This window comes from Cetorhinus maximus, chromosome 1 (genome assembly GCF_964194155.1).
Source record: "Cetorhinus maximus chromosome 1, sCetMax3.hap1.1, whole genome shotgun sequence".
Taxonomy (NCBI): Eukaryota; Metazoa; Chordata; class Chondrichthyes; order Lamniformes; family Cetorhinidae; genus Cetorhinus; species Cetorhinus maximus.
Window position 1 is genome coordinate 168,079,870 of NC_135879.1, and position 22,276 is coordinate 168,102,145.

General features: G+C 43.3%; 2 long non-coding RNA genes across 2 annotated transcripts in view; one reads left to right on the top strand and one right to left on the bottom strand.

The window, feature by feature from the left end:
• The window catches only part of LOC144685146 (uncharacterized), a 122,195-nt gene that overhangs the window by 79,778 nt on the left and 20,141 nt on the right, over positions 1–22,276 (bottom strand). The gene's annotated exons all lie outside the window — the stretch shown is intronic.
• LOC144685157 (uncharacterized) overlaps positions 1,546–22,276 on the top strand; it is a 129,128-nt gene continuing 108,397 nt past the window's right edge. The window contains exon 1 of the long non-coding RNA XR_013577662.1: positions 1,546–1,595. This is a non-coding gene — a long non-coding RNA (uncharacterized LOC144685157). The remainder of the gene's footprint in view (positions 1,596–22,276) is intronic.

Below are 22,276 nucleotides of genomic sequence, written 5' to 3' on the forward strand. Positions count from 1 at the left end.
TGTAATTAGAATTTTCTGTTCAACAGTAATGCTGCAATAACTTTCACCAAACAAATTATGGGAGAGCAGGAAAAGGAGAGGCAAGTTCAGAAATGAATAGTTCAAAGGAGACAAACAACTTACAACATCGTGTCTACAAAGCAGCGGGTCTACAACAGTGTGGGCATTCTGGAAGAGCAGTACAGGAGAATGTGAGTTCAGAAGAGAGGTTACAGCTGAAATGTGCCAAATGCTCTAGGGGAGAAACAGCCAGCCAGCGTTAGTTGTCAATATCAGGGATTTCCCTGGCTGGAGGAACTGCAGGCTCAATGTTTTGTGAGACAACAATTCCTTACTCATTTACAAGGCCATGGTGATGGAGCAGAATCTCTGACACAGGTTATGCTCACTTATCACCCCCGCCTTGTTCAAAGGCATTAGTTCCCATTCCGCCAAATCCTGCAATTTAGAATTCCCAGTCTCATATGGTAACCCTTTCATGTCCTCATTCCTCCCTAACTCTGTAACTTCCTCCTACAAACTGTATGTATTTCATGTGTACTTTATTAATCTTACGTGGCATTTTAACACTTGTCACGTGTACATTAGTTTGAACCAGGAACAGGACTAGAACCCAGCATTGCTGATTCAAAGGGGCAAGAGTGGGATTGGTTAATAGCATGTCAACCTGATGAAGCTATAACACAGGACTACTTGCATGCCAAACAGCATTAGCAGCAAGTGATAGATAGAGTAAAGTGGTCCCACAACCAATGGAACAGATCTACGCTCTGCAGTCCTGAATTCAATGGAAATCGGGGGAAACCTCTCCACTGGTGGGAGTCATATCTAGCACAAAGGAAGATGGTTGTGGTTGTTGGTGGTCAATCATCTCAGTCCCAGGACATTGCTATAGGCGTTCCTCAGGGTAGTGTCCTAGGCCCAACCATCTTCAGCTGTTTCATCAATGACCATCGCTCTGTCATAGGGTCAGAAGTGGGGATGTTCGTTGATGATTGCACAATTTTTGGCACCATTCGTGTCTCCTCAGATACTGAAGCAGTCTGTGTACATAAGCAGCAAGGCCTAGGCAATATTCAGGCTTGGGCTGATAAGTGGCAAGGAACATTTGCACCACACAAGTGCCAGGCAATGACCATCTCCAACAAGAGAAAATCTAACCATCTCTCCTTGACGTTCAATGGCATTACTATCGCTGAATCCCCTGCTACCATTGATGAGAAACTGAACTGGATCAGCCACATAAATGCTGTAGCTACAAAAGCATGTCAAAGGCTGGGAATTCTGTGGCAAGCAACTCACCTCCTGACTCCCCAAAGTATGTCCACTATCTACAAGGTACAAGTCAGGAGTATGATGGAATGCTCTCCGCTTGCCTTGATGACTGCAGCCCCAAAAGCGCTTAATAAGCTCAACACCATCCAGGTCAAAGCAGCCTGCTTGTTTATCACCCTACCCACCAATTTCAACATTCATTCCCTCTACCATCGATGCACTGTGGCAGCGCTACGTATCATCTGCAAGATGCAGCAACTCATCAAGGCTCCTTCAACAGCACCTCCCAAACCTGCAACCTCTACCACCTAGAAGGACAAGTGCAGCAGATGCATAGGAACACCACCACCTGCAAGTTCCCCTCCGAGCTATACGCCATACTGATTTGGAACTCATTGCCATTCCTTCACTGTTGCTGGAATAACAACCTGGAACTCCCTTCCTAACTGCACTTTAGGTGTTCCTACACTACATGAACTGCAACAGTTCAAGATGGCGACTCAATGACAATTAGGGATGGGCAATAAATGCTAGCCTAGCCAGCTACGGCCACATCCCGTGAATGAATTTTTAAAAAGGGGTGATGGTGCAAAGCAAAAGGAGATGATAATGGGACAAGTAAATAAACAAAAGGGCTAGAGGAGGTATAAATGTAAATCTCAGTATCATCATCTACAACTGCTCTCCGAAAAAATGGGGGATAGGGGTTATGATCTGAAATTGTTGAACTCAATGCTGACGCTGAAAGGACGTAAAGTGCCTAATTGAAAATTGGAGTGCTTAGTTAGAACTCACCAGGATGGTGGATAAGGGACATCCAGTGGAACTTTAAGGCCCAGATTTTCGTGGAGTATTGGGAACTCTGCGGGCCTTCCAAAATGACAGGTGGGACCTGGATGCAGAAGATACAATTTTTGCCAGTAGGGAAAAGACGGTGGGGTGTGATTCACTCATGAGGGAAACCCAAACTCAGGAGGACCATTTAAACTCAATGCTGACTTCAAACAGACCACATTTTAGCTGATGCAGAGGTCTTAACCTGCAGTGTTGGAGTCCTGGGAGAGGACGCCTGGGACAAGGCAGCCCTCCAAATCAATAAGTGGGGTCTGGAAGGCCCAGGCAAGGGGAAGGCATTGGTGAGGTCAGTGGGGGTAGGGGACAATTCTAAGGGGCAGCCATTGCTGCCCAGGGGGCACCTCAGTAGGCCACAGACTGCCTAATTTGGAGTGCCCCCCTGAGCCTGCAGTTAGACCACCAGGATTCACCGTCGGTTTCACCACATGGCAGAGGGCTGATCCACCACTGGTAAAATGCTAGCAGCTTTGGGAAGGGGCCCTTCATTGGTCACTTAAGTGGCTCAGTCGGCCTCTGGACGGGACGGCCATACTTCACCTTCTCCAATGTTGGTAATATGCCACCACCACTGGAAGTAAACAGGCATTCCAATCACCCCCCACCCCGACTTCCCACACTATTTTATTATCCACCCAACACCAGCTTCCAGACCAAACCTTGAGGGCTGCTAAAATTCACTGGATCAAAGCTTCTGGTATTAGTGGTAATGTATTGAACTGGCTGGAAGGACATTAGCAGGAGTACAGTTGCTCAGCCTTGTAGAATTTTATGTTTTAAGAAGAAGAGCAGGCAGGGAGGCAAATAATAGACAGGTTGGGGGAAGGAACACCAGGAGCCATTGGCCTGAATTTTGCAGGGTTTTTTTTCATTCGTTCATGGGACGTGAGCATCGCTGTCTAGGCCAGCATTTATTGCCCATTCCCAATTGCCCTTGCGAAGATAGTGGTGAACCGCTGCGGTTCATGTGGTGTAAGAAAACGCACAGCACTGTTAAGAAGGAAGTTCCAGGATTTTGACCCTGTGACAATGAAAGGATTGTGATATAATTCCAAGAGAGGATGGTGTGTGACTTGGAGGGCAACTTACAGGTGGTCACGTTCCCATGCACTTGCTGCCCTCATCCTTCTAGCTGGTAGAGCTCATGAGGTTGGGAGCTGTTCCAGATGCCTTGGCGAGTTGCTGCAGCACATCATGTAGATGGTACACATTGCTCCCACTGTGCGTCAGTGGTTGAGGGGCTGAAGATGGTGGATAAGGTGCCAATCAAGCGGACTGCTTTGTAAGGTCTGGTGACAAACTACAAGCCTATGCTATCATTGTCCCTCTAAAACTGAGTGCAACTTCACAATGTCAGGCATGCATTGCAGTCTGGCACAGAAGGTCGCAACACTGGCTGTGCTGTAGACCTATCAGGACTGGCAATCATAAATTCAGGGGGAACTTCAATTTTGCCACTCCCATATCGCTGTTAGAAGCTCCATAAAAATTACACCTTTGTAAGGACGGGGAGAGGAGGCAAAACTGAACTCCTTGATCTTCTCCCTGTCTGGAGTAAGCAGAGGTGTTTTAATTTTTTAAATAAGTTGTGATGTGTTTCCCCAAACTCTCTGTTTGTGAGGTCAATTTTTAAAGTAACTCACAGCAAACTCTCTTTAGGGTTAAATCAGAAGTATAGTTTTTCACACATTAAAACCAGGGGATCACTGCAACTTCATACATACTTTCGCACGCAATAAGAAGATAGGAAAGAGGAATTTTTACAACTAGGAATAACATAAAAGGAAACGCACCACAGATATGATTAACAGTTCACGTGATTGCCAGAGTCCAGAAAGTCAGGGTCCAGTGAGGGTTTCTTCACAGTTCAGGCAGGTTCAGCTGGCTGAAGCAGAAGTTGCAGAATTCCTTTAAAGTTGATGGTGAGACCACACCTAGAATATTGTGTGCAGTTTTGGTCTCTTTATCTGAGGAAGGATATACTTGCTATAAAGGGAGTGCAACAGAGGTTTACCCGACTGATTCCTGGGATGGTGGGACTGACATATGAGGAGATATTGAGTCAAGTAGGATTATATTCACTGGAGTTTAGAAGAATGAGGGCGGATCTCATATAAAATTCTAACAGGACTAGACAAGGTAGATGTAGGAAGGATGTTCCCGATGGTGGGGGAGTCCAGAACCAGGGATCACAGTCTGAGGATATGGGGTAGACCATTTAGGACTGAGATGAGGAGAAATTTCTTCACCCAGAGAGTGGTGAGCCTGTGGAATTTGTTACCACAGAAAGTAGTTGAGACCAAAACATTGTATGCTTTCAAGAAGGAATTAGATATAGCTTTAGGGGCGAAAGGGATCAAAGGGTATAGGGAGAAAGCGGGAGCAGGCTATTGAGTTGGATGATCAACCATGATCATAATGAATGGCGGAGCAGGCTCGAAGGGCCGAATGGCCTACTCCTGCTCCTAGTTTCTATGTGACGCAACGAGATGAGTTTGACATACAGGGACTTAGGGTAGAATTTTCCACCCATCAGGGGGTTAGTGCGGGGGCGGGTGTGGACCCGATCGGCGCTGCCATTTTACATCGGCGGGCCGATTAAGGCCCGCCCAGCGTGACGCATACCCGGAAGCGCTGTGCGCACCCTGCAGGGGTGGGAAATGGTTCCCTGAGTTGGGAGTGCCCTCTTCCGCGCGCATGCACGCGAAAGAATACAGAAATCTCCCTGAGGCATTTCATTATGAAACCTTGATTAAAGGTAAACAAAAATTTTAAGGACATGTCCCCTCATGTGAAACTGTCACATGAGCTGGGACATGTCCATTAATTTTATTTAAAACTTTTAAAACACTTTAAAAACGTTCATGAAACCTCATCCCGCCTGTGGATGAGATTCTATGAAAAATGCGAAGGTCGCCTGGGCTCTTCGCCTGCCTGCCAACCTTAAGGTTGGATGGGCAGCTCAGTTTATTAGTTTAATTGATATTTAAATGGCCTTAATGTGCCTCTGACAGTTTGGCGGACATGCAGCCAAATTGGCAAACTGAAAATCTAAACGACGCACGGGGACACACGCCCAGCATCACCGCACATCATTTTATGCATCGGCGAGCGGGACCCGCCCCTGCACGCCGAGCAGAAGATTCTGCTCTTAGTCTGTTCAGCAGGTGATGGCAGGAATCTTCCAGAGAAACAGGATTTGAGGAGGCTTAGACTTGATGCAGGTCAGTCTGACGTCCCGCTGTAGTGTTTGCAGGTTGGAGGTTAAACAGCAGACTGTTTTACAACAGACTGTTCTAGACAAGTCTAGAAATGCAATATTAAAACCTTTCAAAGACCAGAAGCTTAGGTCATGCAATGCTGCCCATTAATGAGTCAGTTGCAGGCTAACAAACAGTTTTTACGCTTCTGGTCAAAATGCATTGTTCAACTTAGGAAGATGGATATTGGCTATTAGCGTCTCTGCAGGTATATCGAGTTTCAATAGCTCTCCCTTTACTAAGGAACCAGGCAGGGGACACAGATCGTCTGCTGGTCCCTCATTTTGTTGATTATAATGTGTCCTCACAATGAGGTGTGAGATTCCACAAGGATGAAGGTTGAGCTTTTGTCCTGTAGCTGCTGTTGAAAATTTTCAGAAACTGTAGCCAACTTGTGAATCGTGTGACCTGTCGTAGTCATTTTTTGGTTCAGCAAAGTCTGCTTTTTTAAATAAGCAAAAGAGTAAGGCTTGATCTAAAGAGTTTATGACCTCTTTCATGTCTTAGGGACATGACACCTTGTTTGAGCAATGTGTAACTCAGTTTTTAACAGCGATGTGAATAATGAAATTTGATGAACAAAACTATCTTGAAAGATTAACTTTATATTTGTGGTGTTCTGCTAAATTTTTAATTAATAGCTTAAGATTATTTATTTTTGAAGTCATCCTTCTTCTAAGATGATGGTTTGCGCCATGGCGTTCAACTCTATGTTCAGCTTTGCCTGCAACCCATTCTGGAATGGCAGTCTCTGCCACACTTGCTGCAGTGGAAGACAGTGTGCTGAGACGGTGCATGATTCACTGAAAAAAAATCAGAAATTGCTAGAAAAACTCAGCAGGTCTAGCAGCATCTGTGGAGAGAGAAACAGAGTTGCTGACCTTTGTTTTCTCTGGGCCCTTTTCTGAGCCAGCTGAGCTTCTTGTTTCTGCTTGAATCTTCCAATGCCCTTCCAAATGGTTAGCCTCCAGAGGTCACGACCTTCAGCGAACGTTTCCCAATTGTCAGTGTTATGTCTATCATCTTCATATTTTCACATCTCGTTTGCAGGTGTCCTGGTAGCAGAGGTTTGCATGCCCAGAAGGTCACAACCCAGTAGCCCGTTCACTGTACAGAAGGTCTTTAGGTAAACGAACGTCACCCATCCAATGAATGTGACCAGGCCATTGCAGACGTCGTTAGCTTACCAATGAGTAAATGCTGATGGAATCGACATGTTCCAGGACCTCAGAGTTGGTGACCTTGCCCTGCCAAGAGATGCCAAGTATACTTCTGAGTTAGCAAAGGTGGAAACTGTTCACCTTCTCTCTTCCCTGCATAAGTTGTCCAGGTCTCACCACTATAGAGGAGTGCAGTGAGGATGCGGGCTTGGTAGACTCGCAGTTTGGTGTTCTCAGTCAGGTTGCTGTTGTTCCACACTCTCTTACTCAGCTTGGACATAACAGCTGCAGCTTTACATCAAGTGACAGAATTCTGGTGAATGTGGAGCCTAATTATGTGAAGCTATCAACAACGACCGGCGTCACATTGTCAATGCTGATAGGTGGCAGTATACCAATATCCTGGACCATGACATTTGTCTTCCAGATGCTGATGGTCAAATCAAACTCTTCACAGGCAAAAGGGAGCCTGTCCATTTGCCGCTGTAGATCTTCCTCACTATGGAATGCTCGTGCATCCTCGTCAGCATAGAGCAACTCTCCGATGAAGGCTTGGCACATCCTTGTCTTGGATCTCAAGGCTGAACGCCATCAGTTCTGGTATTTAAGTAAATATCCTCTGTAGATGACCTGAAGGCATATGACAGTAGCAAAGAGAAGAATGAGCCAAAGGGTGTCGGTGCTAGAACACAACCCTGTTTGAGTCCTCAAAGGGTTCCTATGTTGTCCCATCGTAGCTGACCTTACCCATCATGTTGACATGGAAAGTGGAGATTACATTGAGCAACTTCGGCAGGCAGCCAATTTTCTCCAGCAGCTTAAATAGACCACCTATGCTCACATGGTCAAGTGCCTCAGCGAGATCGATGAAGGCAATATAGAGCAGTCTCCTTTGTTCATGTCATTTTTCTTACAGCTGCCAAACTAAGAATATCATGTCAATTGTAGATCTTTCAGTTCTGAAACCACACTAGGATTCGAGGTAGATTTGCAGTCTGACAAGGGTAACACAGGCAACAAACTTTCTCACAATGTTCAGCAGAGAGATGCTTCGATGGTTGTTGCAATCACTGCAGTCATCCTTGCTCTTATACAGGGTCACAATCTTTGCATCACTCAAATCCTGCGGCACTGCCTCCTCCCTCCAGCAGAGACAGAGAAGTTTGTCCAGATGTTGCAAGAGTGCCAGTTTCCCATGCTTGATGAGTTCAGGCAGTATAGCATCAGCACTTGGAGCTTTGCTCATGGCAAGCAAGTCAGTAGTTTTGCTGAGCTCCTCCACTGTGGGTTCAATATCCAGTTCTGCCATGACAGGCAGACTTTCTGAAGTGTCTGGAGCTTCCTCAGTGACTGTGTTCTCCTTAGACTACAACTCAAAGGTAGCGTTCCATCCATCTTTCCAACTGTTTATTGCAGTTGGTAATTTTCTCCCTGCCTTCATTTTCAATAAAGCTATTTTCTTTGCTGATGGATTTGTTATCTTTTCGATCCCTTTATGCATACCCCTAGAATTCCCTGTGTCAAAGGTCATCTGGATATTCTGGCAAAGTTATAACCAATTGGTGCACTGCCTAGCAGTCTGTTGGACTTTATTTCTAGCGGCTCAGTACATTCAGTATCTACCCGCTTGGAACACCCTTATAATTAATGAGAGTGAACTACTTGACTTCAATGACAAGTTCAATCACAGTGACATTAGTCTCGAACCAGCCACCATTTTTTCGCTCTTGCTTCCCATATGTTGAGAGTGTGGTATTGTAGATGGTATCTCGAAGTATGTTCTATTTTGTTCTGCACTTATGTGGGAATGCCAAAGAGCAGCTGTTCAATTGAGTTGAGGAGCTGCTGGTTTTAACTGGGTAGACAGTATGGCTGGCATTGTTACAAAAGTGGCATTTGCACATTGAATGAAAAAAATTCAAGGGTTTCACTCTGATCTTGGTGCATACCAGGAAGTGATCTATATCACAGTCAGCGCTGCGGTAGCTGCGTGTGTTGAGAATGCTGTTCAGAGAGTCATGTCTGACGATGACCAGATCCAGCTCATGCCAATACCATGATCTTAGATGCCTCCAGGATGCCTTGCAGCATGGTTTGCTCTGAAAGAAGGTGTTAATTACAGAAAGGTCACTGTAGCAGCAAAGCTCAAGTAGTCTGTGTCCATCTTCATTTATCTTTCCCAGGCCATGATGTCCAAGGCAGGAGGGCCACATCTCATGGTCCTTGTCCATTCTTCTGTTGAGTCCCCAAAACATAGAGATTCTGCTGATAACAGCACCAAGCCCCTAATAGAACTGGTTTTTTGCCTCTGTTGTGGAACACAGCATTGGAGCATATACTAATGATGTTACTGGCTTGTTTGATTGAGAGACAGATGAAGAGAACACATTCTGAGTCTTTTGTGGGGGAATTCTATCATCTAGAGTAGTGAGTTCCTTACAGCAAAGCCTACGCCTTGCTCACTCATTTTCTGTGAATTTGTCCCCCGCCTAACTAATGTGTAATGGTTTTCTTTCAGTGATCTGCTCTCAGCAAGCCTAGTCTTGTGTAGGGAAGTTATATCAAGGTTCAACCTATCAAGTTCCATGTCAATCACAGCTGCCTTGCATGCATTATCGACCAGCTGCAAGTCTCTGTCATTCCCATTCACATGCTCCCGTGCACGTTCCAGCTTGCCAATTGAAGAGTTGGCATCTTCTTTCTTTTGGCTTGTTTACTTGGTGCGATGGATTCCTCCCATTTGTTTAGCAGGAACTCTAAGCTCCAAGCATCCACTGAAGCAGATGGACCATGGTGGGTCAACACCTTACTAGTCAGGGGCTGCCCAACTTGGATGTGGGTGCTGTCTGACGAGTGGACCACCGTCAGAGACAGCCCATAGCACCCATTCTCTGTGCCAATCGAGTTGAGCTTATCATTCATAATTGCTGCCTCCCGTGATGTGTTAATACTCTGCAGCGAAATTGGAGTGTCCTTTCCAGGGCACAAGTCTGGGCAAAATTTACGGAGGCTCTGAGCTGCCCAAATAGATTTTTTTGGATAATTTTTATTAACAATTTTTTAAACAAGTTTTTAGGAGTATTTTAACTTCTATGTTCACCTTACATGTATGACCTAATCTTTAATTTGCTTTCTGTAAAAATTTTAGAAGTGCTTTTATTTTACTGCTTTTTGTTTCCTGGCTATACGTCTGTGAAAATCCTTTAATGTGACTGTCTGCTTGGGCAGCCTGACTACATGTCTCCAGCTCTATGCTGTGAATTCCCAGTAAAGAACCACTGCATTATGATAGAAATTCCCACCAAAGAGGTCACTGCTGGCCGCAAACTCCGGCCATTATTCAGCAAAAAACCTTTAGAGACTATTGGGCCTCCCTCATCACCATCTTGGTGACTCCTAATCCAGACTGCTAAAGCTGATTTAGAAATCCCTGTTAGCACCTCAGCTGAAATCAACTAACTCAGCACTGATGAAGGAAGAAATTTGGGACTAGCTTTGTCTCCGTGGCTCACTTAATCAACAAGTTTTCTGAGCTATTGGTGAGCTTGTTTTTAGAATCACAACAACATTGTACAGAATATGAAAAGTCAGAAATACACCCAAACTGCTTAGCAAACATTTTAATAGCTTTCCTTTAGTAGACTTTCAAACAACTAGACATTCCACAGCATTACTGTTGTAGTTGCTCTAGATGACATGTTAGATTACTTTTCCTTGTTTAAGTTGTAAAATTGCATAATTTTTAAAGTAAGACTGAACAGTTGAAGAAAGCAAAATAGTTATACTTCTGTATTGCTGAAAAAAAAGTAACATGCTTTTGAAGATTTTCTGTGTGATGTGTCTAACCTAGGGACCCAGCACAGGAGGGGGTGGTTTTCTGAAGGAAGCCATTGATATTGACTTAACGCAGCGGACACTGGGTATTGAATGCAGAACCTGTCTGGTCAGTATTGCTGAGTTACTTACAGACCATTCAGGAAACTAGAAATTTTATTTATTTCAGGAGGAAGAAAAATCAGAATAAGTGTTACTTTTGTCATGGTGACATGCAAATTGTATAATGACATGTTTCTATGTGAGCTATGCCACTGTGATGTATGTTTGGAGAACATTTTATTAGCAAAAGTTTTTTCATAAAAATCGAGGCATTCAGTAGGGCATTAGATGATTATTTGAATAGAAACAATGTGCAGGAGTATGGGAAAAAGGCACTAAGTCATTTTGTCCATTTGGAGAGCAGGTGCAGACACGATAGACCGAATGGCCTCCTTCTGTGCCATTAAAATTCTGTGATTCTGTCTTGCACTCATCAGGACAAACACAAGAATGTCAAATTTCAAAATGAGCAACAATTTATACCGCATGAGAAAAGGGTGCTGACTAGTTGACAAGTTGACTCTAATTGGTCCAAGGTGTTGCCATGGAGAATGCACTAGGGAGCTAGTGTCCCTCATGGTTTTGTTTAAATCAAAAAAAGCTATACTATTAAGAACTTTTTGAAATATCAGTTTTAATCCAACCTTCACAGAATGCTGGTTGATAATATATGACATTGACAGTTTATGTAACCCGGTGACTTGGTGTTCTAGCACTTTCAGAGGAAAGCAATGCTCACAGGAAATACAACTTGGGAAATTGTTGGCACCCAGCTGATAATTTCCAGACTGGCGTTCCCTGAGTGCACTGTTCCTTCATGGGAGTGCTGGATCATGTTACGACCAGGTAAGAAGGGGTGAACTGGCTCCCCTCTATTCAACCTCCTTGGTTGGTTACAACAAAGGTTTGAGTTTCTTTTTTTCCTAGGAGATGCCTTTTCCAAATCAGATAGTATTTAACTATTTAAGATGTGAGCAATAAGGAGCCAATCAAAACAAGGTTTTCTTTATTTAAAGAAAGAGCAGATTTATTAACTGCTAAAACGAAGAAAAATAACGAAAATGCAATGTCAAGCATTTGGCCCTCATGCAGTCATTAGGGCACACACACATCAGAAATAAGGGGTTATAGTCAAATAAAAAAAAGTAACAGAATATACGGTTAAGTGTCCTTCAATTGTCCTTGAGGCATAGATTTTAAACATTGCGGCCGATTTGGATTAGCTGTTTTCTTTCATGCAGTCAGATGTAGAAGGTGCCACAATTATTACAAGGTCTCAGTTCACTAGTAGGTTTCCAGTGGAGTTGGCTTTTCAAACCGGTGACACTCCTATTCCAAAAAAGACAGAGAGGGAGAGAGTGAGCAGCCCTCAGCTTGTTACCTCTGCTGAGGCGTTCTGGACACCTCCTGTGTCACTTGCAATCTCTCTCTAGTGGCTGGCAGCCTTGCCATAAAATACTTCACCCATTGTATACTTCCAAGAGGCTTGGGTGCGTTTGTCTGTGGCAGCCATTGTTTCAATATCCAGTGCAAAAGTTCCAGTCAGTTAAAAGTTGAAAAATCATATTTTCAAAAGTAAAGGGGCATAGCCTCGTAACAATCACAGCATTGATAACATGGCAGCATAAGACGCCAATCGGCTTTTCACCTGTACAATTGTAGGACATTAATTAGGACTATCCATTCTAATCAAATGTTCTTGTGTTTACTCTAAATTTTATATTCTTCCTTTGCAAATACATATTCAATTTCTTTTTCAATGAAGTCATAGTCTGCCTCGATAGCCATTTGAGGTAGCCATGTTAAAGTAACCATCTGTGTGAATAAACCATTAACCTCTGCCTTTCCTTTGTAATGACCTCTTGTTGAAAATATAAAATTGATGGTGAAGAGAAGACTAACTGGTGAAGACCAGTGGACAATACACACCTTATATTTTTTGATCAATGTCTACAAATTGTCAATTATCTCCTCCCAGGCTGTCACATCTTACTTTTAACTCTCCTTTTACTGACATACTTGCAATATACTTTACATTTTCCTTCAATGGTTTTGAATACATTTTCCTTCAATGTTTTTGAATCTTTTATCCCCATACTCTCTTTATATTTCCTTATCCTCCTTTTAAACTCTACTATTTTCTCATATTCTCCTCTACTTTTTTCATCATTATTATTCCTGAATCCTTGTAGGTATTCTTCAATTTTTAATGGTTTCTAAACTCTTTATCCATGGCATCCTAAACTATATGCATAAGGCTAGAGAAATGAAGTCGATAGTTTGGAGAGAAAACATTGAGGCATGTGAAAACAAGAACAACGATCTTGAAATTGATCTGCAGGGCAGTGAAAACTAATTAGGATATCGTGTGGTGCAATTTTTTGTTTGGAATTTTCGCCTCAAATGAATTTCCAAAAGAGAAATGTGCTGATGATTGAAATGACGTTAATGCATCACAAAAAGTGGTCAAATTAGATGTGTGTTACAATGTCCTGGATTTTCCTCTCATTTGCAAAGGATTTTGCCATTCACCTCACTTACAGTTGCCCACAGACTTTTCACAGATTCATCCCTCAGGTGTCTGTTATAATGCAGTGTCCTCAACAAGCCATTTGTGGTGTCAGTGAACATGGTAAGCAACAGTGAAGCTCTTCAATGAATTAGATTGAAGAATCCTCACTGAGTCATGCATAGTCTCAACCAGAATTTAAAAACAGGGACAAATAATTTACATTTAATTCATGCATGGCAAGCATGATCAAGATTGGGAATACAGGCAGAGTTAAAGGAGATAGAACACAGACAGACAAGCATAAAAATGATTTTGATTTTGTAGAATCTCCAACATTAATTTTCCTCTGATGGATGAAGTTGATTTGTAAAGTTGATTTTTCAGGGCTAGAGAGCTCGTTCAGCAAATAACTATCACTGAGACACAGTTAAAAACTTACTCTTAAAACAGACCGGTGCTAACTTTTCAGCCTTCATTAGTGCAGAAATAGCGGGTATGTACCCTAAATTCACAACATTAGTGATCTCAATGCCAAATCAACAAGGGTTGCAACAGCACACCCTACAAAGCTGCGGGGTACCTCTGACTACAACATCAGGATTTATGTTTAACTGCACATGTGCGGATATCAGAAGGCTGCAGTTATTAAGTATGTGAAAGGAAAAGGTCCATGAGTAGGGTTGTGGTGACGGGAGAGGAAAAAGCAAAAAGTACATTCAGTAGCTTCTCTGTCAGAAGAATAGCTTCAGACCCACCAACAGCCATGACCTCAACAATGGTCCTTCCCATAATGGCTAACACTGTCTCTGTCATGGAAGTTAGAACTTACAGGTATATTCTCCTACACCTTACCCATCAACCCCCAAAACCTCCTGGTTAGTTCCTGTTGCCTCTGGTTATGCGCACCTTCTCCTGCAAGAGAGCAGGAAGTGGATTAGTAGATGCCAAGCAATCTGTGTGGCTGATGTGGCTACAGGCTGTGAGATATGAAATGCGGGTTTGAGGCTTGTAAAAGTGCTAAATATGTGAGGATGAGGTGAAACATATGAATGTCAGATATGAGCCCCGACTGAGATTGGTGGTAGATGGTAGCAAGGGTGGCAAGAATTAAGCAGTAGCTCAGGCTAGTGATGCAATTGATATGATATGACATTTGAAGATGCCTTCTTGGGCCTTGATGACTCATGTGGGATGATTAAACTTCCTTCTGCACTGCTCCATGTTTTGCACCTATACCATAGCATTTACCTCCTCTGCTATCTCTTGCTCCTCCCTTCTGAACATGTGCCTAGGGAGAGCCTCCAGCCCCTCCTGAGGGTACAGGTTATCTCTCCTTGATTCAACATCTTCCATCAGCATCTCCAGTGCAACATCTGAAAACCTAGGTACCCACTCTTTCCCATGGTCAGCCACTGTTGATGGTTGGACAGCACACTATTCCCAATGATCTCAGCAACTCCAGCAGCCACAATGCACCTTTCCTTTAAGAGGTGCAGGCCGAGCTTTAAGTAGTGCTTGGAATCTAACTTACTTGAGCTTCTTGCTAATGCATGCATCCAATAAATAGCCCTTCTAGTGCTGGCTGCATGCAGAAATCTAATCATTCAGCAGTATGAAGTTGGCATACTGCCAGAATTCCTCTAAACAGGATTGGGTTCATTGCACATTGTGATCTGCTGAATCATTAGGACAAAGTGGCAGAAGCAGGAGTCCCCACAACTGAGAGGCTTTCGTAAAAGCTGACAAGTTAGGGGATAAAGCTATACGGGAGGCTAAACAATGGGAGTTGGACAGTTGGAGGGAGTTTGGTATGTATTCAGAAGTCCCATTTTCAGGAGCTAACTTATTTAACCCCCTGTATCACTTGAAAGAGGCAGGTAAAGAAATAGAAACCTGTGGCCCATACAGGATAAGCCACTCGCTGTTTTTCCCCTCCATCACTCAGGGCACTGAAGATAATTTTAATGCGCCATTACTGCCCAAGCTAAGATCAGCTAATTAACTACAGCTAGGATTAAAGCTGGGATCTTCCTGATCTACACAGCTCAGCCTACTTAACCAGATAGGTCATCAGGGACATCCAGGAGGTCAATTTGTCTCAATGTGCATTTGGTAACAAAGTTTTGGTTGTTACAGTATACTATGCTGGTTTAAATTCAGTCAGTGAAAACTGGTCTTCCTAGTCTGGACATTACGTAGCTGGTGTGCCAATTTCCCACCATTATTCAATTTCACTTAGGAGTTCCATCAGTCCTCCTACCAGAGTTACGGGGGAGACCAGAATAATGCTAATAGAATATCAGAGACCCAGGAATCACCTTTTTATAGACAGAGTTGATACAGTTCAAAGTTTTCCAGTCAATAAGTGATCTATGTGTTGTTAGAAATAAAAATCAATGGTTATCCCTGGAACCTCTCAGTGATTTAAAGAATTTTTTTTTTTTATTCTTTCATGGGATGTAGGCATTGCTGGCAAGGCCAGCATTTATTGCCCATCCCTAATTGCCCTTGGACTGAGTGGCTTGCTATGCCATTTCAGAGGGCATTTAAAAATCAACCACATTGCTGTGGGTCTGGAGTTTCATGTAGAGCAGACCAGGTAAGGGTGGCAAATTTCCTTACCCAATAGGACTTTAATGAACTGGATGGGTTTTTACAACAATCAATGGTAGTTTCATGGTGTTCATTACTGAGGCTAGTTTTATATTCCAGATTTATTGATTGAATTTAAATTCCACCAGCTATCATGGTGGGATTTGAACCCATATGTCCCCTGAGTTTAAGCCTGTGCCTCTGGATTACTAGTCTAGTGATATTACCACTATGCCACCATCTGCCCCTAAATGGAGATTAGGGATAATTTCTAAGAAACCAACAAGAACTTACGAAATAGTAACAGGAGTAAGCCATTCAGCCCTTCCAGCCCATTCCGCCATTCAATGAGATCATGGCTGATTTTCTACTTCAACACCTTCTCCCTGCACTGTTGTTAATTCTAATAACTGTATGTTGAGGAAGAATGAGTCCAAAGCTGCTCTATACCTTAAACAGGTTTACTTTCTAAGACAGCAAAGTCACAGACTCCCCCACTTCCTCTCAGACACTCAAGAGTGCACTGGTTTATGTACTCTTACAATGATTCCCTTCCTTTAAAGTTTTTCCTTGATTTTACAGCTGACCTGACTTAGGGGCTGTGCTTGATTTCTCCCTTGTTATTGTTAATTTAGTTAATTGTTTTAATTCTACAAGAGTTACAATGATTCCCTAATCCTTCCCCAATTGGGGACAGCTGTGTTCAATTACCGATTTAAAGCATGTATTCTATTGCAAATTTGACATTAACAGATTCCCATTTTTTAAAAGCAAAAAAACTGTATTTCCTTTTCAGAAAATAAAAAAAAACTTAAGATAGAAAAAATCACCCAGTTTAAAAAAAAACTCACATCCTGAGTCATCCTTCTCCTAATACAATTTTTCAGTACAAGCATTCCTGTTGGTGCAACAGTCTGATAACTGATGACTTGTATCAGCCCACTGAAGCTTCGAAATTTATTTTCTCTCCACCACTTGTTTTAGACTTGCAATATCAATTTGCAGTCATTTTTCACTCACACTCTTTGCGGAATGTACATTACCCCAAAGAGATCAATTATTGATATAGCATTCTACTGGGATATTTCCTTCATCAATTCCCCCATGTAGTATTTCCCCTATTGTTTTAGATAGAAAGAACGCCATGTCAGCCACCTCTACTAATGGGAGTCTCTGCAGCCAGGATGCCTTTTACTACTAACCTTATTTTCTTGGCTTCCCAAGCCAAGGAACAACATTTCCCATTTTCACCTGCAAGAAATATTATAAAACCCACTGCAATTGAAAACCCATCAACAAGATTTGCGTGAGAGGCATCATTGAACATAATCAATTTCATATCCTTAGGGTCACCCAAAGATGGAAACTTGAGTACACATTTTTCTATCTTTAACTTTTTAATGTTTTGTTCGCCCGTAAGATATCCTGGACATTGGGATGTTTCATTATAGTACACAGTTCAAGAACATCAAAACTCGCATCCAGCCTCATCTGAGAGCCCACCAGTTTAATTGCCCAACCAGGCTTCACAGCTGCACTGTCTCATCCTTGGACGCATCAGCATCTTTTTGTAGAGACCTAGCCCAACTGACTGCAACAAGGCTAATACTCTCTCAATACAATTGCTGATGCAAAGTGACCTCAGACCTATGCCGTTTTATTTCTAATCCAATACATTTAAAGGTCCCATTAGCCTGACTCCCGACCTTAAACCCTAATCTTGTCAATAACTCTGTTTTGAAACTCACTAGTGCCATCCCATAGGAAGTCATCAACATGCATCAAGAAGATGCCTGCCAGTTTCCTACCAAGGTACCAGTAAAACATGGAAGGATCTGCCTTCACTTGGGGCCAACCTAACTTTAACAATACTGATCGAACTGAAAAATACCACACTCGAGAGGCATTGTTTAAACCATATGCACACTTAGTCAATTTGCAAAGTTTTCCCTCAATCTTTGACACCTCCTTAGGAGGTTTGAGCAACACTTTGCTCTGGAGGTGATTCCCCTGCAGAAATGCAGCTTTTATATCTATTGACTTATACTCCCATGAAAACATCACCAAAAAGGCCAAAAAAATTTCAAAATTACCTTCCCTGCTGTGAGCGAGGCCACTCTGTTTCTTTATCTGCTGAGCATTCTTCAAGTCCCCAGGCCACTAACCTAGCCTTGGCCTCATAAGTGCCATCTGGTAGGACCTTTTCCGTGCAGACCCACCTATGTGATAATGCTGGCTGACCCCTATTTGGGACTTGAGTATACACCAAACTCCCTCTAACTGTCCAACTCCCTGTGTTTAGTCTCCCATATTGCTTTATCCCTTAACTTGCCAGCTGTTACAAAAACCTCTCAGTCGTGGGGACTCCTGCTTCTGCTACTTTGTTGTAATGATTTAGCATTCTACACTCTAATATGTCGTCTAGTGAGGTTGCGACCTCTACTTGTCTGTTTAAATCTTTCTGGGCTCCTACCGTCAGATCCCCTGCTTACTCCATCAGAGGCCCTATCCACTGTACGTGAATGCTTCCTCACCTGGGATTCATCACCCAACCCATCACTGTAACTTGAGTTACGCTTCCTTATTTTCCATTCTCACACTCCATTTTCCTTCACTGCTTATCCATCATCCTGAACGTTCAGCCAATTCTTATATTTTCCAGCAGATTTTCTGCCCATCCCCCCACTATTGTTGCATCCCTCCAGTTATCCGATCCTTCTGAACGACATGATACCCAGGAACCCACTTTGGGCATCTGACCTCTGGACAAAATAGCCCCTTCCTGGCTATCACAATCAGAGTTTCTATACAACTCGTGATCCATTATGTCTTGTCCCTCTGGCTCTGCCCCACAAAATATACGAGTATGCGATACACATGGTGCTTCATCATCGTCTATCACATTGTCAGTATTCGCAAATTCATAATTCATTCCAATTCCCATGTTGAATAATCACAGTTCTCCCTCATGCCCTATAACTTTCCCTGGGCCTTTCCATTCCCTTTGCCCCTTTCTCTTATAATAAACCAGATCACCTGAACTAAGTTCTACTCAGACAATCTTATGCAGTGTCACAATGCTCTCCTAATTCTTTCTGAAACCTCCGCCTTGATTAAAGCTTTCCTGCTTGCATGCAAGGCATTTAAGTGCGCAGAAGAAACAGAATTAATGGTCATTCCTTCAAGAGCAGGGGGAGCATCCGATAGCACTGAAGGCAACTACAGATTCCTCCAGTATACCAATTGATACCTGCTATACCCCTCAACCATTTGTAAAGAATTCTTTGCATGCACTCCCCATGCCAATGCCATTTGCAACTTACATTCCAGTTGTACAGCTAGTATCTTATGCAACATGTCACCTATCACTGCATGATTCCTCTCGTACAAACCATTGCTGAACAGGCTCTCAGCCGCATAACTATGATGTTCAAATTTTCACACATGTCCCAAAATTCCTCATTTGCAAACCTCTCCATTATCCGTCAAGAATTTTGTTGATGTTCCTAATCCGATACACACCCATTTCTCCATGACCTTATCGACAATGTTCCATTTGTCCTTACCATGTACTACTGTAGCTAGGCTTAATCTGGTCACCATATCTGCAAAGTGTAGCAAAAAACAACCACAATCCTTATCCCATACTTTTAAACCCATTGCCACTACATCATTAATTCCCTGGCCAGTTACAGGCTGCATTAGAAACTGGAAGGAGTGAGTGTCTATGGTGCAAAGAAAACTGGGCATGTGGGAGCGATGCTCCCTCTCCATTGCAGATAAGAACCTGGTCATCAGGTGTGAGGCACTCTCGCTGTTGCAGTACGTGGTGCAGGTCTGGCCCATTCCACATTCCTGCGCGATGGCGATCACCCGAGCCATCTTTCGCTTTATCTGGAGGTCGAAAATGGATCATGTCCACAGGGATGCGATGTACAAGTTTCTAGATAAGAGGGGAAAAAACGTGCCCAATGTCACCCTCATCCTGATGGCCACCTTTGCGTGCGGCTGCATCAAGCTGTGCGTAGACCCTCGGTACGCAAACACCAAGTGTCACTACGTGCTGAGGTTCTACCTGTCCCCGGTGCTGTGAAGGATGGGTCTGGCCATGCTGCCGTGGAATGCTCCAAATAGTTGGACCATGCCGTACCACCTGCCCCTAGTGGAAAAATTTATGCAGAGAAACACCTTTGACCACAAGTCCATCAGGCAGTGGTCGGCACGTAATGTCTTAGAGGCCCTGCGGGAAAAGGAGATGGTGGATCCTGTCAGATGGTTCCCCGAGCAGACTGTCAAAGTTATTTGACAGAATGCATCATCGCCAGAACTTTCCAACAAGCAACAAGATGTAGCTTGGCTGGTGGTGAGAAAGGCCCTCCCTGTCAGATCCTTCCAACACGCCAGGAATCTCAACCCCTCTGCACGTTGCCTTCGAGGTGGCTGTGGTGGGGATGAGACTGTTGTTCACCTCCTTGTGGGTTGTGCCTTTGCAAAGAAGGTCTGGAGAGAGATGTAGTGGTTTCTGTCAAGGTTCATCCCAAGCAGTTCTGTGACACAGGGCTCTGTGCTCTACGGGCTGTTCCCAGGGACACACGCTGAGACAAACATCAACTGCAGCTGGAGGATCATCAACTCGGTGAAAGACGCTCTTTGGTCTGACAGAAATTTGTTGGTTTTCCAGTGCAAAGAGTTGTCCCCGACCGAGTGTTGCAGACTGGCACATTCCAAGGTCCAGGACTACGTGCTGAGGGACACACTAAAAGCTTGGGGCAGCCACCACAAAGGCACAATGGGGAAAGGTCGCTGTCTAAGACCTTTCTGCCACAGTGCACCGAGGGGCTGGGAATTGTATAGACCCCTCGGGCTGTACGGCTCACAATGAATGTATACATTGAATACTAATTGTATTATAATCGTATTGAAGCACCTCAGAGCGCAATAGGATGTATGCCGATAGTGCAATGGTTTTGGAGTTGTCTGTCTGTAATGACCAAATTGAAATGCTTGTAATATTCATTGATTGTATTGAAGCACCTCGTGATCCATCTGTAAAAAGGTGAATCTGATTGCACTTTTTGTGATGGCGATTCAGAAATGTTTTGTAATGTTCTTCCAGATATTTTATGAATAAAGTATATTTTCAAAAAAAAGTTACAGGCTCACAACAGGACCTGGTGGTGTCCTTCGAAATTTAACACAAATATCACATCGGCACTGTATGTGCAAATTGATATGCAACTTCCAAATAATCTTCTTCTTGTCAAGACTGCTTGAACTCTTTGACGAGAAATATCTGGCTTTCTTAATGGCAGGCAGTAATGGCCTGCCCGAGTGAATGTAGATTCACAGTTTTCCCAAACACAATCACTCTGTCATTCTCCATACCTTGCTTCATCTGTGCTTTTTTCATCGAAGATCTGCTCAACAATACAGGTGTCTCACTAGAGACCACATCAGTACTGATGAAGAGACTGATCCCAGCTATCTTGCAAGGGAGGACTACTCCTTTGGAAGACGTTAGCATGTTATAATCCCCAAACCTGAAGCAGGTGGAGCTTCCATACTCCTTAACCTTCCGCCAATCTGCCTCATTAAGAGACTCAAGGTCGCAGTTAAGCCAATCCTGCCCACATACTGTGGAAGTGCAATCACTATCTAAAACTGCACAGTTGAATGAATCAGCCAGCAAAATACTTATCACCAGATTCAAACTCCCAGTGACCAACAGAATTCCTTCATGGCAGTCACTATCCATCATTTTCAGCCTCGGAATTATCTGTTTCATGCATTATTTCAAAAACACTATTCTTTCACTGCGAGCAATTCATTGCGTAATGATACTTAGAATCACATCAATAACATTGATTAACCATTCCCCATGCATTTCTTGGGTTCAAGCATCTACAGTCGCCGTCCCAGACCTGCTTTTTGTCTCGGCTCTCAAATTGGCTAAATGTACGACCATCTTCAGACCGCCTATCAGCAATCCCATCTTTCTACTGGAATCTGCGTTTAATATTTTGTCGATGTCGAAATTCCGCCATCATGGAATCCTCCATCCTTTGCTTTACTGCAGAGTTATCTGTTTTTGGTAGGAAAGTAGCTCGAAATGACCGTTTTCCCAAACAAAAATAAAAGTACCTGGAAAAACTCAGCATGTCTGACAGCATCTGCGGAGAGGAACACAGTTAACGTTTTGAGTCCATATGACTCTTCAACAGGACTAAGGAAAAATAGAAAAGAGGTGAAATATAAGCTGGTTTAAGGGGGGGTGTGACAGGTAGAGCTGGACAGAGGGTCAGTGATAGGTGGAGATAGCCAAAAGATGTCATAGCCAAAAGGACATAGAGGTGTTGAAGGTGGTGATATTATCTAAGGAATGTGATAATAGGTGACATTAAGGGTAGAAAGCAGGACGAGCAAGGTACGGATAGCCCTAGCGGGGGTGGGGTGGGGGAAAGGGATTGAAATAAGCTAAAATGCAGAGATAAAACAATGGATGGAAATACATTTAAAAATAATGGAAATAGGTGGGAAAAGAAAAATCTATATAAATTATTGGAAAAAAGGGGGATCAGAAAGGGGGTGGGAATGGAGGAGAGAGTTCATGATCTGAAATTGTTGAACTCAATATTCAGTCCAGAAAGCTGTAAAGTGCCTAGTCGGAAGATGAGGTACTGTTCTTCCAGTTTACTTTGAGCTTCACTGGAACAATGCAGCAGGCCAAGGACGGACATGTGGGCATGACA